Consider the following 13,280-nt stretch of genomic DNA (forward strand, 5'->3'; position numbering starts at 1 on the left):
AACGTTTCGGGAACCTCGGGGTCCGGTTACGGGAAACTCGTCCAAACTCACAGTTTTGGCCTATTCCGACTAGTTTTGTATCCTATTAGTCATTGATTTTGGATCCCACTGCGATCCAAACGTTTCAGGAACCACGGGGTCCGGTTACGGGCAACTCATTAAAACTCGCAATTTTGGCCTATTCCGACCATTTTTGTATGCTATTAGTCACTCATTTTGGGTCCCGATGTGATCCGAATGTTTCAGGAACCCTTGGGTCCGGTTACGGGGAACTCGTAAAAACTCGCAGTTTTGCCTTTTCCGGCCATTTTGTATGCCATTAGTCATTGGTTTTGGGTCCCGCTGTGATCCGAACTTTTCGGGAACCTCGGGGTCCGGTTACGGGGAACTCATAAAAACCCGCAGTTTTGGCCTATTCCGGCCAGTTTTGTATGCTATTAGTAACTAATTTTGGGTCCCGCTGTGATCCAAACGTTTCTGCAACCACGGGGTTCGGTTATGGGGAACTCATTAAAACTCACAGTTTTGGCCTATTCCGGTCATTTTTGTATGCTATTAGTCACTCATTTTGGGTCCCGATGTGATCCGAATGTTTCGGGAACCCTTGGGTCCGGTTACGCGGAACTCGTAAAAACTCGCAGTTTGGCCTATTCCAGCCAGTTTTGTATGCTATTAGTCATTGATTTTGGGTCCCGTTGCGATCCGAACGTTTGAGGAACCACGGGGTCTGATTACATGGAACTCGTCGAAACTCGCAGTTTTGGCCTATTTCGGCCATTTTTGTATGCTATTAGTCGCTCATTTTTGGTCCCAATGTGATCCGAATGTTTCGGGAAACCTTGGGTCTGGTTACGGGGAACTCATAAAAACCCAAAGTTTTGGCCTATTCCGGCCAGTTTTGTATGCTATTAGTAACTAATTTTGGGTCCCGCTGTGATCCAAACGTTTTGGCAACCACGGGGTTCGGTTACGGGGAACTCATTAAAACTCGCAGTTTTGGCCTATTCCGGCCATTTTTGTATGCTATTAGTCACTCATTTTGGGTCCCGATGTGATCTGAATGTTTCGGGAACCCTTGGGTCCGGTTACGCGGAACTCGTAAAAACTCGCAATTTGGCCTATTCCAGCCAGTTTTGTATGCTATTAGTCATTGATTTTGGGTCCCGGTGCGATCCGAACGTTTGAGGAACCACGGGGTCTGGTTACATGGAACTCGTCGAAACTCGCAGTTTTGGCCTATTCCAGCCATTTTTGTATGCTATTAGTCACTCATTTTGGGTCCCGATGCGATCCGAATGTTTCGGGAAACCTTGGGTCTGGTTACGGTGAACTCGTAAAAACTCGCACTTTGGCCTATTACGGCCAGTTTTGTATGCTATTAGTCACTAATTTTGGGTCCTGGTGTGATACGATCGTTTCGGGAACCTCGGGGTTCGGTTATAGGGAACTCGTCAAAACTCGCAGTTTTGGCCTATTTTGGCCGTTTTTATATGCAATTAGTCACTCATTTTGGGTCCCGATGTGATCTGAATATTTCGAGAACCCTAGGGTCCGGTTACGGGGAACTCATTAAAACTCAAAGTTTTGGCCTATCCCGGCCATTTTTGTGTGCTATTAGTCACTGATTTTGGGTCTCGGTGTGATCCAAACGTTTCGGGAACCTCGGGGTCCGATTACGGGGAACTCGTCAAAACTCGCAGTTTTGGCCTATTCCAGCTAGTTATGTATCCTATTAGCCATTGATTTTGGGTACCGCTGCGATCCGAACGTTTGAGGAACCACGGGGTCCGGTTACATGGAACTCGTCCAAACTCGCAGTTTTGGCCTATTTCGGCCATTTTTGTATGCTATTAGTCACTCATTTTGGGTCCCGATGTGATCCAAATGTTTCCGGAACCCTTGGGCCCGGTTACGGGGAACTCGTAAAAACTCGCACTTTGGCCTATTACAGCCTGTTTTGTATGCTATTAGTCACTGATTTTGGGTCCCGGTGTGATACGATCGTTTCGGGAACGTCGGGGTTCGGTTAGAGGGAACTCGTCAAAACTCGCAGTTTTGGCCTATTCCGGCCAGTTTTGTATTGCTATTAATCACTAATTTTGGGTCCCGCTGTGATCCGAAGGTTTCGGGAAGCCCACGGTCCGGTTACGGGGAACTCATTAAAACTCGCAGTTTTGGCCTATTCCGGCCATTTTTGTATGCTATTAGTCACTCATTTCGGGTCCCGATGTGATCCGAATGTTTCGGGAACCCTTGGGTTCGGTTACGGGGAACTCTTAAAAACTCGCAGTTTGGCCTATTCCGGCCTGTTTTGTATGCTATTAGTCACTGATTTTGGGTCCCGCTGTGTACCGAACGTTTCAGGAAGACCGGGGTCCGGTTACGGGAAACTCGTCAAAACTCACGGTTTTGGCCTATTCCGGCTAGTTTTGTGTCCTATTAGTCATTGATTTTGGATCCCGCTGTGATTCGAACGTTTCAGGAACCACGGGGTCTCGTTACAGGGAACTTATTAAAACTCGCAGTTTTGGCCTATTCCGGCCATTTTTGTATGCTATTAGTCACTCATTTTGGGTCCCGATGTGATCCGAATGTCTCGGGAACCCTTGGGTCCGGTTACGGGGAAATCGTAAAAACTCGCAGCTTTGCCTATTCCGGCCATTTTGTATGCTATTAGTCACTCGTTTTGGGTCCCGCTGTGATCCGAACGTTTCGGGAACCTCTGGGTCCGGTTACGGGGAACTCATAAAAATTTGCAGCTTTGGCCTATTCCGGCCGGTTTTGTATGCTATTAGTAACTAATTTTGGGTCCCGCTGTGATCCAATCGTTTCGGGAACCACGGGGTTCGGTTACGGGGAACTCATTAAAACTCACAGTTTTGGCCTATCCCGGCCATTTTTGTATGCTATTAGTCACTCATTTTGGGTCCCGATGTGATCCGAATGTTTCGGGAACCCTTGGGTCCGGTTACGGGGAACTCGTAAAAACTCGCAGTTTGGCCTATTCCGGCCAGTTTTGTGTGCTATTAGTCGCTAATTTTGGGCCCCCCTGTGATCCGAACGTTTCGGGATCCTCGGGGTCCGGTTACGGGAAACTCATCCCAACTCACGGTTTTGGCCTATTCCGGCTAGTTTTGTATCCTATTAGTCATTGATTTTGGATCCCGCTACGATCCGAACGTTTCAGGAACCACGGGGTCCGGTTACGTGGAACTCGTAAAAACTCGCAGTTTGGCCTATTACAGCCTGTTTTGTATGCTATTAGTCACTGATTTTGGGTCCCGATGTGATACGAACGTTTCGGGAACCTCGGGGTCCTGTTACGGGAAACTCGTCCAAACTCACAGTTTTGGCCTATTCCGACTAGCTTTGTATCCTATTAGTCATTGATTTTGGATCCCGCTGCGATCCAAACGTTTCAGGAACCACTGGGTCCGGTTACGGGCAACTCATTAAAACTCGCAATTTTGGCCTATTCCGACCATTTTTGTATGCTATTAGTCACTCATTTTGGGTCCCAATGTGATCCGAATGTTTCAGGAACCCTTGGGTCCGGTTACGGGGAACTCGTAAAAACTCGCAGTTTTGCCTTTTCCGGCCATTTTGTATGCCATTAGTGATTGGTTTTGGGTCCCGCTGTGATCCGAACGTTTCGGGAACCTCGGGGTCCGGTTACGGGGAACTCATAAAAACCCGCAGTTTTGGCCTATTCCGGCCAGTTTTGTATGCTATTAGTAACTAATTTTAGGTCCCGCTGTGATCCAAACGTTTCGGCAACCACGGGGTTCGGTTACGGGGAACTCATTAAAACTCACAGTTTTGGCCTATTCCGGTCATTTTTGTATGCTATTAGTCACTCATTTTGGGTCCCGATGTGATCCGAATGTTTCGGGAACCCTTGGGTCCGGTTACGCGGAACTCGTAAAAACTCGCAGTTTGGCCTATTCCAGCCAGTTTTGTATGCTATTAGTCATTGATTTTGGGTCCCGTTGCGATCCGAACGTTTGAGGAACCACGGGGTCTGGTTACATGGAACTCGTCGAAACTCGCAGTTTTGGCCTATTTCGGCCATTTTTGTATGCTATTAGTCGCTCATTTTGGGTCCCGATGTGATCCGAATGTTTCGGGAAACCTTGGGTCTGGTTACGGGGAACTCATAAAAACTCTTACTTTGGCCTATTACGGCCAGTTTTGTATGCTATTAGTCACTAATTTTGGGTCCTGGTGTGATACGATCGTTTTGGGAACCTCGGGGTTCGGTTACAAGGAACTCGTCAAAACTCGCAGTTTTGGCCTATTTTGGCCATTTTTGTATGCTATTAGTCACTCATTTTGGGTCCCGATGTGATCTGAATATTTCGGGAACCCTTGGGTCCGGTTACGGGGAACTCATTAAAACTCACAGTTTTGGCCTATTCCGGCCATTTTTGTGTGCTACTAGTCACGGATTTTGGGCCACGTTGTGATCCGAACGTTTCGGACCTCGGGGTCCGATTATGGGAAACTGGTCAAAACTCAAAATTTTGGCCTATACCGGCCTCTTTTCTATTCTATTAGTCACTCATTTTGGTCCCGATGTGATCTGAATATTTCGGGAACCCTTGGGTCCGGTTACGGGGAACTCATTAAAACTCACAGTTTTGGCCTATGCCGGCCACTTTTGTGTGCTATTAGTCACTGATTTTGGGTCCCGCTGTGATCCGAACGTTTCGGAAACCTCGGGGTCCGGTTACGGGAAACTCGTGAAAACTCACAATTTTGGCCTATTCCGGCTAGTATTCTGTCCTATTAGTCATAGATTTTGGATCCCGCTGCTATCCGAACGTTTCAGGAACCACGGGGTCCGGTTACGGGGAACTTATTAAAACTCGCAGTTTTGGCCTATTCCGGTCATTTTTTTATGCTATTAGTCACTCATTTTGGGTCCCGATGTGATCCGAATGTCTCGGGAACCCTTGGGTCCGGTTACGGGGAAATCGTAAAAACTCACAGTTTTGCCTATTCCGGCAATTTTGTATGCTATTAGTAACTAATTTTGGGTCCCGCTGTGATCCAAACGTTTCTGGAAACACGGGGTTCGGTTACGTGGAACTGATTAAAACTCACAGTTTTGGCCTATTCCGGCCATTTTGGTATGCTATTAGTCACTCATTTTGGGTCCCGATGTGATCCGAATGTTTCGGGAACCCTTGGGTCCGGTTACGGGGAACTCGTAAAAACTCGGAGTTTGGCCTATTCCGGCCTGTTTTGTGTGCTATTAGTCACTGATTTTGGGCCCGGTGTGATCCGAACGTTTCGGAAACCTCGGGGTCCGGTTATGGGAAACTCGTCAAAACTCACAATGGGAGTAGACCAAGCTAGGCCAAAAGCCTAAGCTTGGGGAGTACGTGTTCTTACCGACTTTACATTCATGCTTATGCTTTCGCTTTATTAGCCGGTGTTTACACTTTGCCACTGTATTATCCATGCTAGTTTATTTTTGTTTTCTTGTTTTCTTGTTTTGTGTCCTGTTGATAAAACCCAAAAAGATTTTTCATTCTTCTTTTGCTTGTTGGGAGCTTTCCCGTGTAAATAGTTCTCTTTTTCTTTGTGTCAAGGTAGAAGATATTGGTTACAATGCTTAGTGGTTCTTACATGCTTACCTATTTAGCTTTCAAAGAGCCATATTATTTTGTCTTCTCCTTTGTGTTTGCCTGCAGATTCAGCATAGTCCAATCCGCTTATTATCGTTTTCATCGTTCGATCGTGCAAATGAAAGGCAACAATGATGATATATGATGAAGTGACTGAGACTGAAAAGCTGGTATGAACTCTATCTATTTTGTTTTTGTAAATATGACTAGCTTGTCGACCCAGATTTAGCTTTGTTGTGAGACAACCATGTTTGCAATGACAACTTAGAGATCATAGTTTATGATTCCATGCTTATTTAGATGAGAGCTTATAATGGTTTGTCATGACTGCCAACATAGATTTTGAGATGACTATGATGTAGTATGATAGGATAGTATTCTCCTTTGAATGTTTCAAGTGACTTGACTTGGCGCATGTTCATGCATGCAGTTGAAACAAAATCAACATAGCCTCTATGATGTTCGTGTTCATGGTGATTTATATCCTGTTCATGCTTGCATTCAATGTTAGTCAAACTCATTGCATCTTGATGACTGTTCTCGCTCTCTAGTTGGTCGCTTCTCAGTCTTTTGCTAGCCTTCACTTGTACTAAGCGGGAATGCTGCTTGTGCATCCACTTCCATAAACCCAAAAGTTTTTCCATGAGAGTACACTATACCTACCTATTTGCGGTATCTACCTGCCATTCCAAGTAAATTTGCATGTGCCATTCTCTAAACCTTCAAGAAATAAATCTGTTTTGCATGCCCGAACCGCTCATGTGGTGACAGAGGGCTATCCTCGACATGTGTTTATTCACAGTCCTTCACGAGAAAGGGGCCGGTATTTGGGATGCCCAGTTCCATGCTTAAATCGAAAACATAACTGTAAAAAAGACTCCCCCCGGATTGATGTTAGTATGGACGGTACCCGAGGATTCGGCTAGCCATGGAGTGTGATTTATTGGTGGTGGGGGAGATAAAACTTTACTTTTCTGTTTGGGAACCACCTATAGCATGAGTAGCATGGAAGATATTAAGAACTCTTGGTCATTGCATTGACAATGAAAGCATGCCACCCAAAATTATTATCTCTGTTTTCAAAGCTTGAGCTCTGGCACCTCTGCAAATCAATGCTTCCTTCTGCGAAGGGCTTGTCTATTTATTTTCCTGTTGAGTCATCCTCCTCTTATATAAGCACCAATTAGAGAGCACCTCTGTCATTTTTATGCATTGCTTTTGATTGATATTGAGTTTGACTATGAATGGATCTTTGTTGCTATGAATTACAATGTTTAGTCAGCCCTTGATCTTTGAAAGTGCTCTGCATTTATGTTTTGCGGTCTCAGAAAGAGCTAGCGAGATACCACCTATCAATATTGCTTCATGCTTGTTTTGATTGAAATGTTGGTATTTGAAACTCATTATTATTTTCTCGTTAGCTGATTATGCCATTGATATTAGTTTACCATGAGACCTTTTGTGTCATTTGCTTATGTGGTTAACTTGTGATCTTGCTGAAATTCTGGTTATGAGTTAGACATAGTTGCAACAACAAGATCAAACAGAGTTTGTCAAAGTTTTTCTTTCTCTCTCAGTTTGTCAACTGAGTTGCTTGAGGACAAGCAAGGTTTTAAGCTTGGGTACTTGATACGTCTCCAACGTATCTACTTTTCCAAACTCTTTTGCCCTTGTTTTGGACTATAATTTGCATGATTTGAATGGAACTAACCTGGACTGGTGCTGTTTTCAGCAGAATTTCCTTGGTGTTATTTTTGTGCAGAAATCAAAGTTCTCCAAACGTCCTAAAAATTTACGGGGAGCAATTTTGGAAAATATCAAAAACATCTGTGCCAAGTTCCACCTCAGGGGGTGGGCCAGTGGGCCACAAGCCCCTGCTCCGCCACCACCCCCTGGTGGCGGTGGGCAAGCTTGTGGGGCCCACAGGCACCTACCGCCCCCAACTCCAACTCTATAAGTTGTCTTTCGTCCCAGAAAAAATAAAAAGAGAAGTTTTCATCGCGTTTTCGATACGGAGGCGCCGCCACCTCCTGTTCTTCATCTGAGGGCAGATCTGGAGTCTGTCTTGGGCTCCGAAGAGGGGAAATCATCGCCATCGTCATCATCAACCTTCTTCCCTCTGCAATTCCATGAAGCTCTTCATCGTTCGTGAGTAATCTATTCGTAGGCTCGCTGGGTGGTGATGAGTAGGATGAGATCTATCATGTAATCGAGTTAGTTTTGATTGGATTGATCCCTAGTATCCACTATGTTCTGAGATTTGATGTTGCTACTACTTTTCCATGCTTAATGCTTGTCAATAGGGCCCAAGTGCCATGATTTCAGATCTGAAATTATTATGTTGTCACCAATATATGTGTGTTTTAGATCCGATCTTGCAAGTTGTAGTTATCTACTATGTGTTATGATCCGGCAACCCCGGAGTAACAATAACTGGAACCACTCCCGGTGATGACCATAGTTTGAGGAGTTCATGTGTACACCAAGTGCTAATGCGTTGATCCGGTTCTTTATTAAAAGGAGAACCTTAATATCCCGTAGTGTCCTTTTGGACCCCGCTGCCATGGGAGGGATGGACAATAGATGTCATGCAAGTTCTTTTCCCTAAGCACGTATGACGACACACGGAATGTATGCCTACATCACATTGACGAACGGGAGCTAGCCACATATCTCTCCGTGTTATAGCTGTTGCATGATGAATATCATCCAAACAGTTTTGTGTGCTATTAGTCCGTTGCATGATGAATATCCGTGTTATAGCTGTTACGGGGAACTCGCAAAAACTCGCAGTTTGGCCTATTCCGGCCAGTTTTGTGTGCTATTAGTCATTGATTTGGGGCCCCGTTGTGATTCGAACGTTTCGGGAACCTCGGTGTCCGGTTACGGGGAACTCATCAAAACTCATAGTTTTGGCCTATACTGGCCTGTTTTGTATGCTATTAGTCACTGATTTTAGGTCCCAGTGTGATCCGAACGTTTCGGGAACCTCGGCGTCCGGTTACGGGAAACTCGTGAGAACTTGCAGTTTTGTCCTATTCCGGCCAGTTTTGTATCCTATTAGTCACTAATTTTGGGTCCCGTTGTGATCCAAAAGTTTCGGGAACCCCGGTAACCGGTTACGTGGAACTAATTAAAACTCGCAGTTTTGGCCTATTCCGGCCATTTTTGTATGCTATTAGTCATTCATTTTGGGTCCCGATGTGATCCGACTATTTCGGTAACCCTTGGGTCCGATTACGGGGAACTCGTAAGAACTCGCAGTTTGGCCTATTCCGGCCAGTTTTGTGTACTATTAGTCACTGATTTTGTGCCCCGCTGTGATCCGAATGTTTTGGGAACCTCGGGGTCTAGTTACTGGTAATTCGTCAAAACTCATAGTTTTGGCCTAGACCGGCCAGTTTGATATGCTATTAGTCATTGATTTATGGTCCCGTGCGATCCTAACGTTTCAGGAACCACGGGGTCCGGTTACTTGGAACTCGTCAAAACTCGCAGTTTTGGCCTATTTCGGCCATTTTTGTATGCTATTAGTCACTCATTTCGGGTCCCGATGTGATCCGAATGTTTTGGGAACGCTTGGGTCAGGTTACGGGGAAATCGTAAAAACTCGCAGTTTCGCCAATTCCGGCCAGCTTTGAATGCTATTAGTCACTCATTTTGGGTCCCGCTGTGATCCGAACGTTTCGGGAACCTCGGGGTCCGGTTACGGGGAACTCATAAAATCTCGCAGTTTGGCCTATGCCGGCTAGTTTTGTATCCTATTAGTCATTGATTTGGGTCCCGCTGTGATCCAAGCATTTCAGGAACCACGGGGTCCGGTTACGTGGAACTCGTCAAAACTCGCAGTTTTGCCCTAGTCCGACCATTTTTACATGCTATTAGTCACTCATTTTGGGTCCCGATGTGATCCGAATGTTTCGGGAACCCTTGGTTCCGGTTACGGGGAACTCGTAAAAACTCGCAGTTTGGCCTATTCCGGCCAGTTTTGTATGCTATTAGTCACTGATTTTGGGTCCCGCTGTGATCCGAAAGTTTTGGTTACCTCGGGGTCCGGTTACACGGAACTCGTCAAAACTCGTAGTTTTGGTCTATTCCGGCCAGTTTTGAATGCTATTAGTCACTCATTTTGGCTCCTGATGTGATCGGAATGTTTTGGGAACCCTTGGGTCCGGTTACGGGAAAATCGCTAAAACTCGCAGTTTGGCCTATTCCGGCCTGTTTTGTATGCTATTAGTCACTGATTTTAGGACCCGGTGTGATCCGAACGTTTCGGGAACCTCGGCGTCCTGTGACGGGGAAACTCGTCAAAACTCGTAGTTTTGGCCTATTCCAGCCAGTTTTGTATGCTATTAGTAACTAATTTTGGGTCCCGCTGTGATCCAAAAGTTTCGGGAACCCCGGTATCCGGTTACGGGGAACTCCTTAAAACTCGCCATTTGGCCTATTCCGGCCAGTTTTGTGTGCTATTAGTCACTGATTTTGGGCCCCGCTCTGATCCGAACATTTCAGGAACCTCGGGGTCCGGTTACGGGAACTCATCAAAACTCACAGTTTTGGCCTATACCGGCCAGATTTGTATGCTATTAGAAATTGATTTTGGGTCCCGCTGCGATCCGAACGTTTTAGGAACCATGGGGTTCGGTTACGTGGAACTCGTCAAAACTTGCAGTTTTGGCCTATTTCGGCCATTTTGGTATGCTATTAGTCACTCATTTCAGGTCCCGGTGTGATCCGAATGTTTCGGGAACCCTTGGGTCCGGGTACGGGGAACTCGTAAAATCACAAATTTTGCCCTATTCCGGCCAGTTTTATGCTATTAGTCACTGATTTTGGGTCCCGTTGTGATCCGAACGTTTCGGGAACCTCGGGGCCGGTTACGGGGAACTCGTCAGAACTCGCAGTTTTCAATTATTTCGGCTCGTTGTGTATCCTATTAGTCATTGCTTTTGGGTCTCCGCTGCGATCCGAATGTTTCAGGAACCACGGGGTCCGGTTACGTGGAACTCGTCAAAACTCGCTGTTTTGTCCTATTCCGGCCATTTTTGTATGCTATTAGTCACTCATTTTGGGTCCCGATGTGATCCCAATGTTTTCGGAACCTTGTTGGAAATATGCCCTAGAGGCAATAATAAATTAGTTATTATTATATTTCTTAGTTCATGATAATCGTTTATTATCCATGCTATAATTGTATTGGTAGGAAACACAATACTTGTGTGGATACATAGACAAAACACTGCCCCTAGTAAGCCTCTAGTTGACTAGCTCGTTGATCAAAGATGGTCAAGGTTTCCTGGCCATAGGCAAGTGTTGTCACTCGATAACGGGATCACATCATTAGGAGAATCATGTGATGGACTAGACCCAAACTAATAGACGTAGCATGTTGATCGTGTCATTTTGTTGCTACTGTTTTCTGCGTGTCAAGTATTTGTTTCTATAACCATGAGATCATATAACTCACGGACACCGGAGGAATGCTTTGTGTGTATCAAACGTCGCAACGTAACTAGGTGACTATAAAGATGCTCTACAGGTATCTCTGAAGGTGTTCGTTGAGTTAGTATGGATCGAGACTGGGATTTGTCACTCCGTGTGACGGAGAGGTATCTCGGAGCCCACTCGGTAATACAACATCACACACTAGCCTTGCAAGCAATGTGACTTAGTGTAAGTTGCGGGATCTTGTATTATGGAACGAGTAAAGAGACTTGTCGGTAAACGAGATTGAAATAGGTATGCGGATACTGACGATCGAATCTCGGGCAAGTAACATACCGAAGGACAAAGGGAATGACATACGGGATTATATGAATCCTTGACACTGAGGTTCAACCGATAAGATCTTCGGAGAATATGTAGGATCCAATATGGGCATCCAGGTCCCGCTATTGGATATTGACCGAGGAGTCACTCGGGTCATGTCTACATAGTTCTCGAACCCGCAGGGTCTGCACACTTAAGGTTCGACGTTGTTTTATGCGTATTTGAGTTATATGGTTGGTTACCGAATGTTGTTCGGAGTCCCGGATGAGATCCAGGACGTCACGAGGAGCTCCGGAATGGTCCGGAGGTAAAGATTGATATATAGGAAGTCCTGTTTTGGTCACCGGAAAAGTTTCGGGCTCATCGGTAGTGTACCGGGAGTGCCGGGAGGGGTGTCACGCCCCAAGGGGTCTCATGGGCTATGGGAAGAGATAAACCAGCCCCTAGTGGGCTGGAATAAGTTCCCACTAAGGCCCATAAGTTTTGAGAAGGAAAAAACACAAGGTGGAAAGAGTTTCCAAATGGGAAGGTGGAATGCTACTCCAAGTAGGATTGGAGTAGGACTCCTCCACCTCCAATTTCGGCCAAACCATGAGGGTTTGAGGCTGCCTCTTCCCTCCCCCTCCCTCCTAATATACTGAGGTATTAGGGTTGATTTGAGACGACTTTTCCACGGCAGCCCGACCATATACCTCCACGGTTTTTCCTCTAGATCGCGCTTCTGTGGAGCTCGGGCGGAGCCCTGCTGAGACAAGGTCATCACCAACCTCCAGAGCGCCGTCACGCTGTCGGAGAACTCTTCTACCTCTTCGTCTCTCTTGCTGGATCAAGAAGGCCGAGATCATCGTCGAGCTGTACGTGTGTTGAACGCGGAGGTGCCGTCCGTTCGGTACTAGATCGTGGGACTGATCGCGGGATTGTTCGCGGGGCGGATCGAGGGACGTGAGGACGTTCCACTACATCAACCGCGTTCACTAACGCTTCTGCTGTACGGTCTACAAGGGTACGTAGATCACTCATCCCCTCTCGTAGATGGACTTCACCATGATAGGTCTTCGTGCGCGTAGGAAAATTTTTGTTTTCCATGCGACGTTCCTCAACAGTGGCATCATGAGCTAGGTTCATGCGTAGATGTCTTCTCGAGTAGAACACAAAACTTTTTGTGGGCGGTGATGTGCGTTTTGCTGCCCTCCTTAGTCTTTTCTTGATTCCGCGGTATTGTTGGATCGAAGCGGCTCGGACCGACATTACTCGTACACTTACGAGAGACTGGTTTCATCGCTACGAGTAACTCCGTTGCTCAAAGATGACCGGCGAGTGTCGGTTTCTCCAACTTTAGTTGAATCGGATTTGACCGAGGAGGTCCTTGGATGAGGTTAAATAGCAATTCATATATCTCCGTTGTGGTGTTTGCGTAAGTAAGATGCGATCCTACTAGATACCCATGGTCACCACGTAAAACATGCAACAACAAAATTAGAGGACGTCTAACTTGTTTTTGCAGGGTATGCTTGTGATGTGATATGGCCAACGATGTGATGTGATATATTGGATGTATGAGATGATCATGTTGTAATAGATAATATCGACTTGCACGTCGATGGTACGGCAACCGGCAGGAGCCATAGGGTTGTCTTTATAACTAACGTTTGTGCTTGCAGATGTGTTTACTATTTTGCTAGGACGTAGCTTTAGTAGTAATAGCATGAGTAGCACGACAACCCCGATGGCGACACGTTGATGGAGATCATGGTGTGACGCCGGTGACAAGAAGATCGTGTCGGTGCTTTGGTAATGGAGATCAAGAAGCACGTGATGATGGCCATATCATGTCACTTATGAATTGCATGTGATGTTAATCCTTTTATGCACCTTATT

Source organism: Hordeum vulgare, chromosome 1H, assembly GCF_904849725.1.
Source record: "Hordeum vulgare subsp. vulgare chromosome 1H, MorexV3_pseudomolecules_assembly, whole genome shotgun sequence".
Taxonomy (NCBI): Eukaryota; Viridiplantae; Streptophyta; class Magnoliopsida; order Poales; family Poaceae; genus Hordeum; species Hordeum vulgare.